At 36.0% G+C, this 20,447-nt stretch overlaps 1 pseudogene; it reads left to right on the top strand.

The window, feature by feature from the left end:
• The first annotated feature begins 5,429 nt into the window (after positions 1-5,429).
• LOC116196851 lies at positions 5,430-10,574 on the top strand (annotated as a pseudogene).
• Positions 10,575-20,447: the final 9,873 nt, after the last annotated feature.

A 20,447-nucleotide genomic window follows, 5' to 3' on the forward strand; every position in this document is an offset into this window, starting at 1 on the left:
ATGGAATGCCTGTTATGTCTCATTTCCTACAACTGCAAGTCTTGGCAAGTAAATCAACAACATATACACTCCATAACTTGGAATTTTCAATCTCCAGCATGTATGGGCAAACAAGACCTAGATCTCTCTTTATTCTCCTCCATTATCAACCTTATCTTAGGGCACAATGCGTCATTAGAACCCACAACAAGATCCCTCTTATCTGCCATTCTCTGCATAATTGCAGTCCTAATGTCTTCCAACATATCTATTATTTGTTTTCCCCTAGCATGCAATATATAGATATTAAAGCACTCACATATGTTGTTGTCTACAGCATCAGACTTTTGAATTCCACTGATAAAGGCTCTATAGAGCTTAGTGGGATCAATTTTCTAAAAATCATAAGTATTCTCAATTGATAGTGCTCTTATCTCAGCTAATATTCTTCAAAACCACATAACAATAGTGCTCCTAATTGCCCTCAAGGAGCTTAATTTTAATGCAAGACCTGTATGCTTCCTTTTACAATTTTCATATAGATGTTTAGCACAGTTCCTATGGTCTACATGGGGTATAAGAACTCTCATTGCATTCTCAAGCCCTTGCAAAATCATTAAATATATCCAATGTTATTAAACATAAGAAAACAAATCAAGACATACTAAACGAGAATGGGAAATTAATACCTTATGTTGATCACTGACTATAGTCCAACCATATCATTCAGATAGTCCCAAGTCATCTTTCAAGAGTTGAATAAACCATCTCCATGAGCTTTCATTCTCTCCTTCAATAACATCCCATGCTATCGAGAACATTTGATTCTTCCTGTCTTTCCCAACATCACTTAATAGTTGCCCTTCCAATTCTGTCCTATAAAAACATCCATCCATTCCAATCACTTGTCTACATCCCTCAAGAAAGCCCCTTCTTATTGATTCAAAGCAGACATACATTCTTTTAAATCGAATAACAAAATCAGGAGTGTCTCTATCATAAACAAGTTTAAAAGTGCTTCCCTTGTTGACCCTTTTAACTCAGCCACATAGGATGACAACCAGTAGTAGTGTTCCCCTAAAGTTCTTTGTATCTTTGCCATGCAAGAGCCCTGACTCTATAACACATAGACTTACTAACATTGATCACAAACTTTTCATTGACTTCTTTCATCAACTCTGTCACATTCCAATCAATATTTGTTCTAAATTTCTCTGGAAAGTGGTCTGCTATCCATTTGTATGTAGCCTGGTTATTTCTTGCAGCTCGACTACATTTGTGTTCATCATGAAGAGTCTTAATAATAAATGCATATTTCTTCTGCGTCAAGGTTGCGTATATTCTCCATGGGCAATTTTGCTTTTATTTAAAATCCATCTTTGTTTTACCAGACTTCAACCATTTAATTTGATAGCCATTGTATATGGCATAATTCCTCACAGTAGCCTGGAATTGCTTAGGATTCTCAAACCGCATCTCTTTCTTGAAGGTGATATTCTTCTTATCACACTTGGCATTGAATGTCTTCAATCTCTTTACCATTTTATTGCTTTCTCCCTCATCATCAGTGGTATTGGGAGTAATCACTTAATTACTTGAATCAACATAATCACGGTCACATCTACTTTCCAGAGGTGATCCACACTGAGCTTTCGAGATCCTCTTCTTTTTTTGACCATCTATAAACTCATCATTATCTTTCTCACTGCCACACTCTTCATCATTACTGGAATATGCATCACTATCACCTGCGTTATCATATACACCCTCAGGTGGATTATACTTAAGATCCTTATCTTCATGAGCTTCATTCCCTCATTCATCTTCATGAGCTTCATTCCATCCCTCATCAATAACTTCATTCCCTTCTTCATAATCTGCAGACTGTCTCCATTCACCAATATCATCATCATCCTTCAAATCATCTTCTATATACACATGCATAATTTCATGTTTGATCCCAAGAGCAACCATTTCCATAACCTCAAAATCAATATTCATCTCTCTCAAACCTACATCCGAATTGTTGTTAGGAACCATATACCATATCCTCTTTGGTGGTTTGTAACCAAAGTCATCTGATGTTCTCTTAAGCTCATGCCATGACATTTTATCTTGATCAACAGGTATTATGGTTTCAATCCCTCTAACATACCTTACTTAAGGTTGAAATTGCATATATCCTCTACGATGTAAAGCCAAACTAAATTCTATTCTCACACAATTAATATATATATATATATATATATATAAAGCAATGCAAACCCTTAAAAAACTAATCATACATATTTTAGCAAAGTTAATAAAAAATGAACAAGTAAGACGATTAAAAGGGAAAAAGTGGGACAGCTTACCTTCAACGTCCACTTTGGTATTAGTAAACAAATAGGGTCAGAATCTCCAGTCAACCAAACCTGCAATGGAATAATTTTTTTAACATTTATCTTCTCCAATGAACCCAATAAAGAAGACAAAGCCGTAAAAAAGGGAATTTCGAGGTGTACTGCACATTAAAGACCCAACAATGAAGATCCCATTAACCTATTCATGTAGCAGTTGGGACCATAAAAAACTTCAAATTTTGCAAGCAAATGGTCCCTCCTCCAACTCAGCCTCGCCTTTATCGCTGCAAAGGAGACTACTCCTGCTCACCTTGGTCCCTCTACTTCTTTGAACAGATAAAATGCATATAAGTCCCTCACCTAGACTCAACAAATAGTCAAAATCAAGCTTAAACAATCAAAATTGACTCAACAAACAGTCATAATCAACTGTAAACAATCAAAATTGATCAACCCCTACCTTGATCGTCAGTACGCAGTACGATATCCACTTTCTTTCTTTCTTTGATTGAAAACAAAGCAAAACCCTAAAAACCAATGTTGGTTTCTCCTTCTACAACAGGATTCGAGATTTTTTGTTGAGGAGAAAGAGGTTGGACGAGATTGTGACAGAGGTTGAGCGGGGACTATAGTAGAGAATGGGTGGGAAGATTTTCATAGGTTTTATTTTTTTTTAAATCTATCACGGGAAAAATGTCCAAAGTGGCAAGTATGGCCTCACTAATGCTCCACGTAGAGGCCGTTGATCTTCAAACGTGCCATATCAGCACGATCGTTAGATGTTGACGGAAGATATAACGCTAGGATAGATTTGGAACCAAATCTAAATCATGTGATATTTTTGATAATTTTTAAATCATATAATAGATTTGAAAATCTGGTGAAACCATAAGATATATGGGATAAAAACTTCATTATTTTATTTATTTGTCTTGCTTATAAAAGGCCTTCCATTCGGTTGTGAAGGGAGCAGAACTCCTCAAAGAACATGAGAAAGAGATAAATGTAGAGAGAAAGTGTTCAATTTTTGTATCACCAAATATGAAGCAAAAATTCATCATTTTGCATTTTTTTTAATTCATGATAATTTTTCGACACTTCAACTCTCATATTTTTTTTGTACCAATGCATATTACGATATATATCATTCTATAACAAGGGTAATTGGAATTTCTCTTGACTAATCATCGCAACCCACAATGAATTCTCCACAAACCCATGTGATAAGTTTTCTAGTCACACATGTCAATCCTTGGGTTCATATTAGAGAATTATTGACTCTCTATACATATGATATTACGCATAATCATATGGCTAGATTATATATTAGTTTGATAATATTTAATTCTTTTTACATTTTGTTGTATTGATTATGTCTATTTGACAAACTTATTGACTTTTAACAAATAATTCATTTATATCTATATCCATTTATACATCATTTATGTTAATTATTTAATTTTTGTCATATGAAAATTGATAAAATTTACAATGCACGGGTGCGGATTAATTGTGAAATAAAATTCCTGGTCTCCAACTGTGGGAAGAACGACACCTATGTAATAGACTCGTCAGAAGGAGAGCTATTTGAAAATGAAGATGCCCAGCAACAAACAAAAACTAAGAAAGATTTTCTTAAGGTTGTTTAAAAAATTTCTATAGAAAAATGGGATGTTCCTGTAAAGGCAGTAATTGGTGGAGATTGCAAAATAGAAGCCATAGCTTTATTTGAAAATGGAGCATCTATGAATTGCATGCAAGAAGGCAGTACCAACAAAATATTACGAAAAAACCAATGAAAGACTTCATAGTGCAAATGGTGCTCGATTAAAGATAAATTACAAAATCCCCAATTTAAGGGAACCCCGGCGGTGGGATCCCCCAAATTGATGGGGTCAGGGGCTCCCTCGTCGGCCATCAGCCCCTCGATTGGGGTCGCCGGCCTGCGACCCCAATCGAGGGGACAGTGGTCAGCCAAGGAGACCCCGACCTCCTCCGATCCAACTCTTCCTTTGTTTGTTTGTTTGTTTTTTTTGATAATTTTATAGTTTATTTAATTAAATTTAGGTCCCTGAAGTTATATTTTGTGTGAAAGTACCTCAGGAAAGCCGCCACGTCAACATTCCATCCAATTTTTGGATAGAAAGCCAACGGCGTGTTGTGCAGTGCAATGTTTTTTTCGTGCTATACAAAAAAATGATTTAAATTTGTGCTGCAACATGAAAAAAGTCAAAAAACCTTGCTGTACAGTGCTATTTTCCCTTAGAAAAGATTTGTATTTTTTAAATTTGAGAATAAATTAATTTATCATGCAAAAACAACGTTGTTTTAGGAGTTTTCGTAACTGATATGGCATTTAACGAACCAACTCATCGCATAACGGCCACATCGGCGTATTTTGTTAGGGACGAGATGAAAAATGGCATGGAAGGACTAACGTATCCAAACGTTTCAAACGACAAGATTAATTTGTGTAATGAAATTGAAATTCTTTTAGGGATGAATTTATATGGCGAGATATCTTTCAGGGACCAATTTGTATGTTTTGTTATTCGTTTTTTCAGTGTAAATCATGGTATCTAGAAGTTCAATTATGTCGTTGGTTTTACTATTATTATATTTAGGGTTAATCACCTAGAAAAATATAACATTTGTACTTTTTTTAAATATAACACGACCTTTAAAAAATATTACAGAAACGCACGATATTGATATTTTTTATTAAATATAGCACGACTTTTGAAGAATAGTACAAAAAAACACAACCTTCACACTTTTTCTTAAATGTAACACGATCTTTAAAAAATAGCACAGAAAGCTCGATTTTCAAGTTTAACTGTGATTCTAGCACGTTAAAAAATATGATTGTGTATGAAAATTATACCTTTCCGTATTATTTTTTAAAAGTTATGCTATATTGAAGAAAAAATACAAACGTCGTGTCTTTTATATATTACTACTTTTCAAAAGTCGTATATTATTTAGGAAAAAATTGCAAAGGTCGTTTGTTCCTCTGATATTTTTCAAATGTCGTGCAACGATCTAGAAAAAAGTACTATATATATATATATATATATATTTTTTTTTTTAAGGCGATTAACCTTTTATTTATTACCCATAAAAAGTTACCAAGTACTTCTTTCGTCCTCTCCCCCCACGTGAACCTCTAGCCGACGCGGCGATCCTTGCTGCTCCCGGGAGCCCTTGCTCCATTGCGACCTGCTGCTCCCCCGCGCTCCACTGCGACCGCCGACCAGTTGCTGTTCCTTCCCTCTCCACCGCGACCAGCTACTGCCCCAGGCCCCCCGCTACTGGCTGCTGTTCCAGCCTTCTTCCCTAACCCGACCAGCTGCGGCTCCAGCCTCCCGTTCCGGGCGTTCCACTGCGAATAGCTCCAGCTGCTGGTCAGGCCTCCCGCTCCTCCTCGACCCGCTGCTGCTGCTGCTGCTGCTGCTGCTGCTTCTGCTTCTGCTCCAGAGAGAATCGAGTACTTGCCCCCAGTTTCCATATTTTGGAGGGAAACACCAGACTGGGGATTTCGCCCAATAAGGGTACTTCTCTTACTCCTCTCACAGGTCCCTCCTTTGCTGGGCTTTCTCGGTTTTTCTCTGTCAATTTTGATTGAAATTTGGGGTTATTTTGGTTTTCTTAGAGCGGGGTCTGTGAGTTCTTGGTGGAAAAGGGGATTGTCTCAGTACGAGCTGAAGAGGAAAGATTTGTTTTTTCATTTGTCTGGTGTTTTACTCAATTTCTTCGCCAACAATGAACGAGAAATATTAGCAGTAACAAAAAAGAAAATACATTTGTTTTTTTGGTGGATTGTTTGGTCAGTGGGTTTGGTTTTTTGTTGCACTCAATGCGTGTTGTCTGAAATTGAAATAGTTCTTCATTCGTTCTTCATACAGGTACATGTTTGCAGCGAAAGAGTTGTCATTTTTTCTTTTTTTCTTTCTTTTGGGATTTGGCATCTGAAAGCTTAGAACTTTATTGATGGAAGGAAACTAGAGTAACTTTATTGATGGAAGGGAAACTAGAGAACTTTATTGATGGAAGGAATACTAAGAACTTTATTGATGGAAGGACTGCTAAGAACTGTTATTGTTGTCAATTGAGTAGGTTTAGTACTACATAGATGTGAGGGTGGAATAGTGCCAATTGCATGAATAGGTCCCTAAAGCAGTTTATTTTTTACAAAGTTCCCAATTCGTTTTCTCGTTTCCTGCATTTGTTGTTTAAGCATATGGGGTTGGGATATGATGTTTGGAAAGTAAAAGGTCTGAGCAGGATGATTGGTGTCAGCTGGCAGAGATGTCAGAGGGCTAAAAGGAAGAGGGCTCTCGTCCTTGCTGAAGTTATTGCAATCGTGACTTTCGCAACCTCTTCTACAATAACTAGCCATCGGTTAAAGCACAGCTTTAGCTCGATGGCAGTGGGTTGAATGAAAGGCGTGGGCTGAATTCTAGTATTGAATGTTAACCCAGACTTCTCCCAACATTGCACCCTCTGACCCTGGTGCTGTGCCTCCTGCATTGATCAGAACCTTGGCATACTGATCCCTCCATATTCCCAGTTTTTATATTCATTTGAGTCATTTTTGTTCCGGTTTCAGTATCCCGAACAGCCAATCTTATTCATGAATTTACTTTGTGGGGTTTGATAGAGGTTGTTATCTTGTTACTTGGAAAAGTTTCACTCGATCAGAGTAGGTTCTACATCCTCCATGAAATTTTTAACAATCCAGAAATTGTTGCAGGTTCTTTAACCTCCTTTCTGAACCTTGTGTGATGGATTTTTGTTGGTGCACCATCCTACCAGCTTAAGCTTGTCATTACTATCAGAGCGCAGGTTCTGAATTCGAGTCGTAACACCCCCAACCCTGCTAATTATTTTATTTGTCTCCATTCCGTGTTATTTCTGGTTCTATCTATATGTGTCAACCACCTTGCATGTTTCTACCCTGCTAATTATTTTATTTTTCTCCATTTCATGTTATTTCTGGTTCTATCTGCACGTGTCAACCCAGCTTGCATGTTGGAGAAGCTGTTAATCTTGATAGATATTGTCGTTGCACCACTCTCTACGCTTAAGCTTTTAGATAAATGGTCAGTGCTTAGCGACTTCACCCTCCCTTCTTGTTACACTAGGCTATTGAAACCGTGCGTTGCACGGATTTTGTAAAGAAAATTTATTATGAAACATTAGACATTAAGACAATTATTAATATTGATTTATAGTTTATATTAATACATAGAAAACAATTATAAGAAAATAATTATAAAATCCAAAAAACAAAAACAAAACTCGTAGCTAGTTTATTATTGATGAAATGTAATAATCATAGAGCATTAAAATTTCAACCTGAAGTATTCGCAATTGTCTTTTTCTCACTCATACTTCATATATTAAGTTTCACTTCGATGAGAGATTTACTTAATTTAACTTTTATAAGGCTAATAATGATTATTAAATCTAATTAGTAAAATTTAATGATTCTTGATGTTTTTAAAATTATGTATATTTATTTACTAATAAAATAGCATTTGCTAAAAAAATAACAATTAGTGGTTAGAATTCTTCTTCTTTTGGATATATTTTCTTTAATTACAATAATAATTAATATTATTCAAATTCTATATAACATACTAATTTACTAGACATTAACAATTCTACCCCTATTTAATTGGTGGGATACAACTTTATATATATATATATATATATATATTCAGTAGTAGGAGTGACAGTCACTTGGTTATTCAGGAAGCTGTAGAAGTTCACAGGATTTTGGCACCTCAAAGTCGCAGATTTCTTTCTGGATAATGGTGGATTCTGATAAATATCATGTGGGCTGACACCGAAGGAAAGGATGGACAGTTCAGTGAGAGACATCAATCTGACCCAGGCAAGGTGGTAGCTGAGGGAGCTTACTGACTTGAAAGTCGCGCATCTCTGTCTTTTGAATGTTTAAATTCTCACTGCTGCTCTTTATAGCTTCAGATCCTTGTTCTTACCTTACCCTTTTTTTTTTTGGTCTGTTTTTAATTTCTTCAGAAAACCCTCGAGAAATAATAAAAAGACGATGAAAACGAATAGTCGAGGAAGATGAGGATGAAGACTCTAGACCCGAGTATTCGCTGTTGCACATTCAGAATAAAACCTGGAAGATGTATAATAAGTTGTAGTCCTCGACTAGATCCTCCAAGCTGTCTTCCCCTGAGTCCGAGTCTACGGTGGATTCAAGCACCGATATTCCACTTTGAGTCTTTGAGGGAAATTCAACTGGAGAATGACAGCAGAGCCACAAAAACACTGGGAACTGAGACTGAGTTTACAAGAGATTCTCGAGCAATCCAAGTAAGAGTTCTCAAGCAAGCAAACAATGCAATTTGGGAAAGGCAAGAACACTAGTGAGGTAAAGCTGTATAAAGGGATCCATGGATATACTGATTACAAGGGAGGTTTGAGAAGAGAGCGGACTGTTTCTACTGAGAAGGCAGCTGGGGCACATGGGCCTCTCAGCGCTTCTGCTTAGAGTGTCTGCTAAATTTGATTACCGGTCTGGTATATGCAAAGATTACAAAGAGACTGGATTTTCTGGGTACAGAGATGCTTGCAAGTATATGCACGCTAGAGGAGATTACTAGTCAGATTGGCAACTGGAGAAGGATTTGGAAGAGGCTGAGAAGGCAAGGAAGAGAAAGCTAGCTATGGAATTGGGTGATAAAGACGAGGATGAGGACAATGATTAGGATGATGGTGGAGTGTGGACTGCCTTTTGCAAGTATTATCAGCAGGCAGTATATTGTTGATCCAGGGGTGACAAAATGCAAGAACTAATTTGGAGAGCATTGTTCTTTAGAAGGTAACTTACTGTATGTGCCCAATTTCTCCTCTAATTTGTCCTCTTCTTTTTCCTTTTTTGTCCTCCCTCGATTTCCATAGCATGGCCCTGATATTTGCTCTGAAAGAGTGAACTGTGTTTATTGTCATGTAGATTGCATGGATGGCAATTGCTAAATATTACCTTCTCTTTCTTGGTTCCTTGCATGATAGTACTAGATTTGCTTAGATGGCAGTTGCTAGGTATTATCTTCCCTTTCCTGGTTTCTTGCATAATAGTACCTGAGGATGAAGCTTAATGGGAATGATAGACTTTATACATGATCTGCTTGCTTGGGATGCAAGTGATGGGAAATTTAGCATCAGAGAGGAAAATCTGAGATTTGCAGAACTTTGAACTTATCTAGTGCCTTTGTTAAGTATCCATGACCTGGGGTAGCAAGTAACATTGATGCTATCAGCTGTGTTTGACTTGGTCAGGTAGATTTTGATACATCTAAATGTACTTGGAAGGCAATAACAGTAGATTTTGTACTATTTTAATGTTGGTTATTGCTGCCACGGGAAAGCTGAGAAGAGAAGTTTGAGGAATATGCTGCATCCATCTGTTGCGTATTATTCTTTAGCATGAGGATTCATCCGTAGTACTTTACCAGTGCACATATCCTTAAAACTTTTTCGTGGTGTGGTCAACTGCTGGGTGAGATTGCCACATGTACTGTTGGTCCAGTAGTAGAACATCCTGTCCTTTGCTTGACTTCACAATGCCTAGCTACTTTAGACATCAATTAATGGTGGTATATTGATGTTATGACTACGTATGCAACATATTACATATGATAAAGTTGCTCTTCATAGAGTCGTGGTTTTCTCTTTTGGTCTTGTTTATACACACATTTTGGCTCATTGAAGGTCGCCTGTTTTTTCCTCCGGTGTGATTGATCTTGCAACATCGCGCAAAGAACGAGAAATGCTTCATCTGCTACAGTCCCACCCTTGGGATCTTCAATGTTGCTCATGATATACGCCAAAATTGGCGGCAGAGAGCAAGGGGGCAAATCGATGAATTGGGACTCACTCAGTTTTATTTTCTTTGCTGAGTCATGCTGAGTCTCTGAGGATCTCTGGCGGCCACAGGGCAAGTTCCTCATGAAATTTGTTGGTCAGATATAATGTATGGATCAGAAACTGTAAGTGATCCGCAATCCATTTGATCCTTCTTGTAGCAATTTTTTTTTGTAGTTCCTGGTTATATATATGAATTCAGCTATCTGGTTGGTGCAACCTAATAAAGAATTAGACCTCGGATGCCTCTGATCATGAAGTAGTTATGGCTTTTAGCTTGAAAATCAGTGTATGGAAAATCCTCTGCAAGAATCGAATGGTGATTTGGGTTGTGGATATAGTGTTTTTATCTTTGACAATATAATGCAACGAGGGTTGTAACCAAGCAGCGCAGAGGACTCAACCCAATTGATGAGTACGATCAAATATTAGATTGATTGATATTGGTGGCATATTTGATCGATATGGGTGGCAGGTGAAATTTGTTCGCAGGAAATATAAATCCCAGTCCGTTATTTGGTCCCACCGGCACATAGTTGAATGTTGATGTTCAATCCCCACCCTTGGAATCGATGGTGCGACTTGCTTTGGGCAATGGTGGCCAGCAGCCGAGCCAACCACCGTTGGTATCTTCACACCCTCTCTCTCTTTGCAACGTTCATCGAGAGATAGTGGCCAGCTGCCTAAGCCCCGAGTCTCGAGTCCCGACTCTTGACCCCTGAGCCCCAAACCTCCACCCTCCCTCAATTGAGGTTTCTTCTTTTCCAAAATCTTGCCCTCTCTCACCCTAGAAGAGAGAGAGGGCAGCTCTTAACTTGTAGGGACGACCTTCCCTGTGTTATGGTGGCTGGCGATGAACATCCCACCGTTGAAGGCTGTGAGAGGGGTGTTACTATTATTTTTTTTCTTGACGGGGGAAGGCTCATTTGGAGGAGTCCCCTCAAATGGGGGAAACTTTGTAATAAAATAAATATTGGGGGTTCGGAATCGGGGTTGTTTTGAGAATGATACTTTGCCCATCACAAGCGACGTGACATGGTTTTGTCCATTTGCAGTAGGGGTGTGCACGGATAGGAGTATATTCGGAACTGGTCGGAACCTATCTGTTAGGGTAGGGTTCGGGTAGCTCATATTGAAAATAGGGTTGGATTCAGATATTAAAATATGAAACCGGTAAAAATCGATTCCGATTCCGGTTCCGATTCTTGCATATAGGATATCCAGAACCGGAATTGAAATTAATATCCGGACCAAGATTATAATTTCCCCATTATATATATATATATATAGTTACATTCAAATATTCCTATATTTTAAAAATATAATCACTAATTTTTTAAAAAAATCTAAATTTATGTCGACATTTTGATTTGCGTAATTACTGATTATGTATGAGACATTTTAGGTTTTATTTAGAGAGACAACAAAAATTATATGTCCCAACATGGTATCCGAAACCTGTGGTATAATAATGTTTTGGGTAGGTTTTGGTTCCATGACTCAACATGGTAGGGTTCGGTTCCAAAATCTTGAAACATATTCCTTATAGGGTAGGGTCTGGGTATCGTGAAAAAACAGGGTATCCGAACCCGCACACCACTACGGTACCCCTGAAAATTCTCTAGTATCTATAGAATCCCCCATTTATCCTTTACTGTTATTTAAGCAAAAATTCGATTTTATAATTACCTCACTCTGCTAAATAGATGTGATTAAAAAATCGAAAATACCATTTATTCTTATTTTAAAATAGTTGATCATCGAGCATTGCGTAGTAATTTTTTGTCTTTTTTTACAAAATATATAATTAACGCACATGACTTACAAATGAATATATATATATATATTTATATTTATATAAAGGCAGCCACATTGGTAAATCATGACCTCAATAAACAAACACACACTCTAGATATATAATAGCGAACAATATATTTATAGAGAGATTGCATTATTGTAACATGTATAAGTACTTATGAAAAAAAACATAACGAATAGAAAGACAATGGATAAAATGAATTTTATCCAGTATTTATAGAGAATTTAGCACTTTGAACTTGAAGCATATCATGTATTTTGATAAGTTCTTTTCGATTATCAATGAATCTTTTAATTTTTCAAGAAATAATTTATTGTATATTATTACATGTAAATAATTTAGACAAATTTTTAACATTAGTTGAATGAAACACCAATAAAATATTGTATAAGTTCATTTATCTAAAAATGAAATGTCAATTCACGTGGAGTTGAGGGTGATTAAATGAAGTGATTAAAGCAATCGATGATATCTTATCAGAAGTTGAGGTATCTTAAATGGAGCTCCCACGATTTCGCTCTTAGATATATAGATATGACACACTTTAAAATAAAAGAAAAGAGTTGGAGGATAATATATCCACTTGATATTACTCTTATCTCTCTTTTCTTCCGAGCATCAACCCCTCATTATGTTACTCTCTCTTCTCAACCTTTAAATTCCACATTATATCGCTTCATCTTTGTTTCCTTTTCAAATTTTATCTTCGACTCTTACTTTATATTATTCTTACACTTAGTTTTTTTGCAATAGTATGGTTTTTTGCAAATCCGATTTGGTCTTATTTGTTCTACTAGTTTGTTCGATTTTTCATTGGTATATTCTATAGTTTTTTAACAAATTTCTTCGGTTTTTTATTGGTTCATTCTATTGTTTTCAATTCCGATCATCACGTTCGATCATCATCTAGCAATTGATATGGAGGTTTCGGCATTTTCGATCATCAAATTATTTCCACAAACAACCGATTTTCTCATTTCTTTGTACCTAGTTGAAAATTTTGTTCACCGAAACTGACACTTCAACCCCCTCCTCAATTTCACGATGCTTTCAATATGAAAAGATGCAACTGTCGGACTTCTCGACATTGTAATGGAAAATTAGTTTTGATTACAATAGCAAATTCTTATCGACATGTTTTGCTTTACTTCGTCAAACCACGCCATGGCTCAACGCTTTCCTTAGTATTCTCAGAGAGTTCGTCGGAGGCTGGCCATGTTGATCTTTCTTATTTTTGTGACCAAGCAGTGCACAAGACTCAACCCAATTGATACTGGTGGCATATTTGATCGATATGGGTGGCAGGTGAAATTTGTTCACAGGAAATATAAATTCCGAGTTCGTTATTTGGTCCCATCGACACATAGTTGTATGTTGATGTTCAATCCCCACCCTTGGAATCAATGATTCGACCTCCTTTGGGCAATGGTAGCCAACAGCTGAGCAAACCACCGCTGGTATCTTCACCCCTCTCTCTCTTTGCAACGTTCCTCGAGCGATAGTGGCTAGTTGCCTGAGCCCCGACTCTCGAGTCCCGACTCTTAACTCCCGAGCCTTAAATCCCCACCCTCCCTCGATTGAGGTTTTTTCTTTTCCAAAATCTTGCCCTCTCTCTCCCTAGAAGAGAGAGAGGGCTGCTCTCAACTTGTAGGGGCGACCTTCCTTGTGCGATGGAGGCTGGCGATGAACCTTCCACTGTTGGAGACCATGAGAGAGGTGGTAATTTTTTTTTTCCCGACGGGGGAGGGCTCATTTGGAGGAGTCCCCTTAAATGGGGGTAACTTTGCAATAAAATAAATATTGGAGGTCCTTAATCGGGGTTGTTTTGAGAATGATACTTTGGCTACCATAAGCGAAGTGACATGATTTTGTCCATTTGTAGTAGGGGTGTGCACGGATGGGGGTATACCCGGAACCTACCCGTTAGGGTAGGGTCAGTAGTTCATATTGAAAATAGGTAGGGTTTGGATATTAAAATACGAAATCTATAAAAACCGGTTCCGATTCCAATTCTTACATATAAGGTACTTGAACCGAAATCAGAATCGAGGTCTGAGCCAGGATAGTAATTTCCCCCATTATATATATATAGCTATATTCAGATATTCCTATATTTAAAAAATATAATCACTAATTAAAAAAAATCTAAATTTATGTCAACATTCTAATTTGTGTTATTACTGATTATGGATGAGACATTTTTGGTTTTATTTAGAGAGAAAAAAAATTACATGTTCCAACAGAGTTCTCGGAACCTGTGGTATAATACATGTTCCGAGAAGGTTTCGGTTACAGGACTCAACATGACAGGATCCGGTTTCAAAATCTTGAAACATGTCCCTTAAGGCCTGGGTATTGTGAAACAAACAGGGTACTCGGACCCGCACACCCACACGGTACTCCTGGAAATTCTCCAATATCTAAAGAATCCCCCATTTATCCTTTACTATTATTTAAGCAAAAATTTGATTTTGTAATTACTTATCACTTTATTTACAAGATGTGATTAAAAAGTTGAAAATACCATTTATTCTTAGTTTAAAATAGTTGATCATCGCACATTATGCAGTAATTTTTCGTCTTTTTTACAAAATAGATAGTTAACACACGTGACTTACAAATGAATATAGGTAAAAATATATAAAAGAAAGGCAGCCACATCTGTAAACCATGACCTTAATAAACAAACACATACTCGAGACATACAATAGTGAACAATATACTTATAGACATGATGTACTATTGTAATATGTAAAAGTACTTAGGGAAAAAAACATAACAAATAGAAAGATGATAGATAAAATGAATATTGTCTAGTATTTATAGAGAATTTAGCACATTAAACTTGAAGCATATAATGTATTTTGATGAGTTCTTTTCGATTATCGATGGTTCTTTTAATTTTTCAAGAAATAATTTATTGTATATTATTACATGTGATTAAAAAGTTGAAAATACCATTTATTCTTAGTTTAAAATAGTTGATCATCGCACATTACGCAGTAATTTTTCGTCTTTTTTACAAAATAGATAGTTAACACAAGTGACTTACAAATGAATATAGGTAAAAATATATAAAAGAAAGGCAGCTACATCTGTAAACCATGACCTTAATAAACAAACACATACTCGAGACATACAATAGTGAACAATATACTTATAGACATGATGTACTATTGTAATATGTAAAAGTACTTAGGGAAAAAAACATAACAAATAGAAAGATGATAGATAAAATGAATTTTGTCTAGTATTTATAGAGAATTTAGCACATTAAACTTGAAGCATATAATGTATTTTGATGAGTTCTTTTCGATTATCGATGGATCTTTTAATTTTTCAAGAAATAATTTATTGTATATTATTACATGTGATTAAAAAGTTGAAAATACCATTTATTCTTAGTTTAAAATAGTTGATCATCGCACATTACGCAGTAATTTTTCGTCTTTTTTACAAAATAGATAGTTAACACACGTGACTTACAAATGAATATAGGTAAAAATATATAAAAGAAAGGCAGCCACATCTGTAAACCATGACCTTAATAAACAAACACATACTCGAGACATACAATAGTGAATAATATACTTATAGACATGATGTACTATTGTAATATGTATAAGTACTTAGGGAAAAAAACATAACAAATAGAAAGATGATAGATAAAATGAATTTTGTCTAGTATTTACAGAGAATTTAGCACATTAAACTTGAAGCATATAATGTATTTTGATGAGTTCTTTTTTATTATCGATGGATCTTTTAATTTTTCAAGAAATAATTTATTGTATATTATTACATGTAAATAATCTAGAATTTTTTTTAATATTAGTTGAATGAAACACCAATAAAATATTGTATAAATTCATTTAACTAAAAATGAAAGGTCAATCCACGTGAAGTTGAAGTTGATTAAATGAAGTGATTAATACAATCTAGGATATCTTATCAGGAGCTGAGATATCTTAAATGGAGCTCCTATGATTTCGCTCTTCTGCTTCTATATATATATATATATATATAGATATAATACACTTTAAAATAAAAGAAAAGAATTGAAAGATAATATTATCCACTTGATATTACTCTTATCTCTCTTTTCTTCCGTGTGTCAATCCCTCATTACTTTACTCTCTCTTCTCAACCTTCAAATCCCACATTATATTGCTTTATCTTTGTTTCCTTTTCAAATTTTATCTTCGATTCTTACCCTTAATTTTTTTCCTCCCCCTTGGGAATTAATCCATTTATGAACATGTCAAAAAAAATATTATAATTGGAGCGGGTGTGCGCAGGTTAGGCCGTGCTGTGCATGGATAAGTTTCAAATATATATAGATAATGCTAATTATAAGCGAGACTTGATTTTGCAACTTCCAAATAAGTTACTTCGAGATGACAATTTTGACCCGATCCACATGTTCATGCGCTGACCTAACCCACTTGGGCAGTGCTTTACCGAATCTGTAAGAGCTCGGGCTAGACATGGTCGCATGAGTACCAAAAGGGCTAATCGGGCCCTAAAACCTTATGGGGGTGTTTGGTTTGTTGATTGTTAGATTAATGAGAAAGTAAGGCCTGAAATGACATATTTGGAAATGTGATATTTATGTTTGGTATGTACATTATATTCCTGAGAAAGTAGACAATAATACTGTGATGTCTAATAAAAAGATTGATGACAAAATTGCATGTCTGAAATTTATTTCGTTTCACGATGACAAATATATAAATAAATATAAGATGTAGAAATATATTTATTTATTGATTAAGTGGTTATGAATAATAAAATAATCATAAAATTATATTTGTGAATAATGATAAAAATTTACTTTTTTATTTCAGTATAAATTAGTTATGGGTATCTATAAATAAATAAAATTAAGAAATTTAAACTTTACTTTTTAAATAGTAATATATATATATATACAGAAAAAAGGAATTAAGTTAGTTGACGCTCAAGGGTAAGAAGATCAACTTCTAATTAAAAAAAAATTCCCTTGTGGAATTTTTTTTAATTATAAAGAATCCCTTCTCTTTTGGATGGAAAAAAGTTTTCCACCTAATAAGGGGAAATGTTTGGGGCTCGAGAAGTCAAATAGGGAGTCTTCTATATCCAAATAGTGTAACTTAAGTGCGTTTGGTTTGAGTATTGTTAGATTACAATGAATATTATATTACTCAATAAGTAAATTCAAGAATATTGAATTTCTAAGAATATTAAGTTACTGTATTTGTTAAGTATTGTAATACTGGGAAAATACATGATAATGTAATATTTTGATGTTTGCTATTGGACTGATGGGAAATATATGTCATTTTTACGATAATGCCCTTACTCTATTAATTCAATTTACTAGTAAAATGATTATAATTGAAATTGTAAATACATAAAAATCATATATTATACATTTTAAAAATTCACAACATGATGTTGCAAATTAATAACATTTTACTGAAAACTTACTTATAAAATTATTCACCTTTTCAATAATTATATATATATTTATAAATAATAAAAAGAATATTTTAATTTTTATATTAAAAATAAAGAGAATATGTCACCTTACATCACAGTTTGAGAAATAATTTCAGCACAAATCATATTTTCAAAAATTTTCATGACACATAATGAAAATTTTTAAAATTTTCACCGCACATCATATCGTTACTTTCCCGTCCAAAATTGGATTGAATAATAGCATTACGACATTTTGAGGGACATTATTGCACAAAATAAAATTTGAGGGATTTAAACAAAATTAAATGAAAAATATACATAAAAAAAAAACGTAAAGGGGCTGATTGAGGGGGCCCGCCGGCCACCTAGCATCCCTGCTGGTAGTCGACCCCCAATCAAGGTCGTAGTCCGGCTTAGACCAAGCCGACGACCCTAATTGGGGGGGTGACCCCTCGTCACTAGGATCCCCCCTGGCTTGGTCTGAGTTGGACAGCAACCCCAATTAGGGGTCAACTGTCGATGGGGGTGCCGGGTGGCCAGCGGGGTTCCTCGATCACCCATTTCTTTTCCCTTTTTTTTTTTACATTTTTCATTTAATTTCGTTCATATCCCTCAAGTTTTCTTTTGTGCAATAGTGTCCCTGAAAATGTCGTAATGTAACCATTCAATTCAATTTTGGACAGAAAAGTAATGATATGATATGCAGTGAAAATTTTAAAAAAATTTCATGATGTGTTGTTAAAATTTTTGAAAATATGATGTGTGGTGAAATTAGACCTCAAACTGTGATGTATTGTGTCATTTTTTTTCAAAAATAAATATATAATGTGTATATCTATATCTATGTTAATTGTAAAAATGCCATCTGTGAGAGATTCGACTCTGTTGAATTCGGAGTATACAACATTACTCTTAATCCAAATCGGATTCTCGGACCCTAAATGTGAAGTTTGGAGCAATTCCAACTTATCTTTTATTCATGTCGATCAGAATTATAAATAGGCTGTAAGCCTTCTACATGGAAGGAAAACGAATAATGAGAAATAGAAAAGTATCTACGGTTGCTATGTATGTTACAACATGCCTATTATACATTGAAGTTATCCTTAATACTCCCCCTCAAGTTGGAGCATGTGGATTACGAATGCCCAACTTGGAAAGAATAAAACGGAAGCGATCCCGACCTAACGCCTTTGTGAAGATATATGCTAATTGGAGTCGCGTGGGCAGATGGTCGGTAGTCACAAGTCCAGCTTTGATGTGATCACGAATAAAATGGCAATCAATCTCAATGTGCTTCGTCTGTTCATGGAAAACAGGATTAGCTGCGATATGGAGTGTAGCTTGATTATCACAAAATAATCTAGTCGGTGTAGTCATTTGTACCCCAATGGAAGAGAGAAGACTTTGTAACCAGACAATCTCACTAACAGCTGCCGCCATTGCTCGATATTCTGCTTCAGCAGACGAATGAGAAACCGTAATCTGTTTCTTTGTCTTCCATGAAACTGGACATCCTCCTAGAGTGATAAAATATCCTGTTATAGAACGACGGGTCAAGGGACAACCCGCCCAGTCTGAATTACAAAAGGCTTCAAGCTCAAGAGATGTAGGCTGAAGAATGATTCCTTGACCAGGAGATTGTTTCAAGTAGCGAAAAACTCGTATAGCAGCATCCCAATGATCTCGACGAGGCTCCTGCATAAATTGAGCTAAGATGTGTAGGGAATAGCTGATTTCTGGCCTTGTAATGGTCGGATAGATAAGTCTCCCAATCAATCGTCTGTACTTGCTAGGATCCGATAGCAAGTCACTAGAACTCATGGAAAGTCGATGTCGTTGTTCCATAGGAAAAGGCGATGGTCGCGATGCCAACATGCCACATTCGGTCAAGATATCCAGCACATATTTCCGTTGATTGAGGAAAATTCCAGAATTCATTCTAGTGACTTCAATACCAAGAAAATACTTTAGAGGCCTTAAGTCCTTAATACGGAAGCATTTATCCAGATATTTCTTAAAAGAATCACAGTGGCTAGAATTGTTCCCCACTATGATAAAATCATCGACATAAACAAGCACTCCAAGAAAATTGTTACCTTGATGGAGAGTGAAGAGGGAATGATTTGCGCCTGATTGAGTGAACCCATATTCTCGAAGGGCATTAGCGAATTTCGAGAACCAATTCCTCGATGCCTGACGAAGTCCATATAGAGATTTGCGAAGTCTGCATACATCACCTTTCTTCGAAGCGGAGAAGCCCGGTGGTAATTCCATGTATACTTCCTCTTCTAAGTCTCCATGTAAGAGGGCATTGTTTACGTCCATCTGATGAATGATCCATCCTCTTGCTACTGCAACTGTCAATAGACATCGCACAGTTACCAACTTGGCCACTGGTGCAAACGTCTCATGGAAATCAATCCCCTCAACCTGGGTGAAGCCCTTTGCAACCAGCCGTGCCTTATAGCGCTCCACACTTCTGTCCGCTCGACGCTTCACTTTAAACACCCATTTGCAACCAATAGGTCGTTTACCAATGGGAAGTTGTTCAACCGTCCAGGTCTTATTTAATTCGAGGGCATGAATTTCTTCTGCCGTTGCCTTCTTCCATCTGTGATCCCGAATGGCTTCCCGATAAGATGTAGGCTCTGCATCTGAGTCAATTACAGCTAGATATGCCTTGTGATGATTAGAAATACTAGAATAATCAATAAACATCTCAATGGGGTAAGACATACCTGAGGAGTGCGAGGAAGCAGGTGAGTCAGGGAAGAGGGTCTTATGGCGAGCAGTGTGAACAATGTAGTCCTTGAAGTGTTTTGGACGACTAGAAATCCGTTCAGATCGCCGTAAAATCATCTCACTACTTTTATGGTCTTCATTTGTCTCCAAATTATCACCCCCTTTTTCTTCAGAAATGCGGCCCTCTGCATTTTGGG

The sequence above is a fragment of the Punica granatum genome, chromosome 2, assembly GCF_007655135.1.
Source record: "Punica granatum isolate Tunisia-2019 chromosome 2, ASM765513v2, whole genome shotgun sequence".
Lineage (NCBI taxonomy): Eukaryota > Viridiplantae > Streptophyta > Magnoliopsida > Myrtales > Lythraceae > Punica > Punica granatum.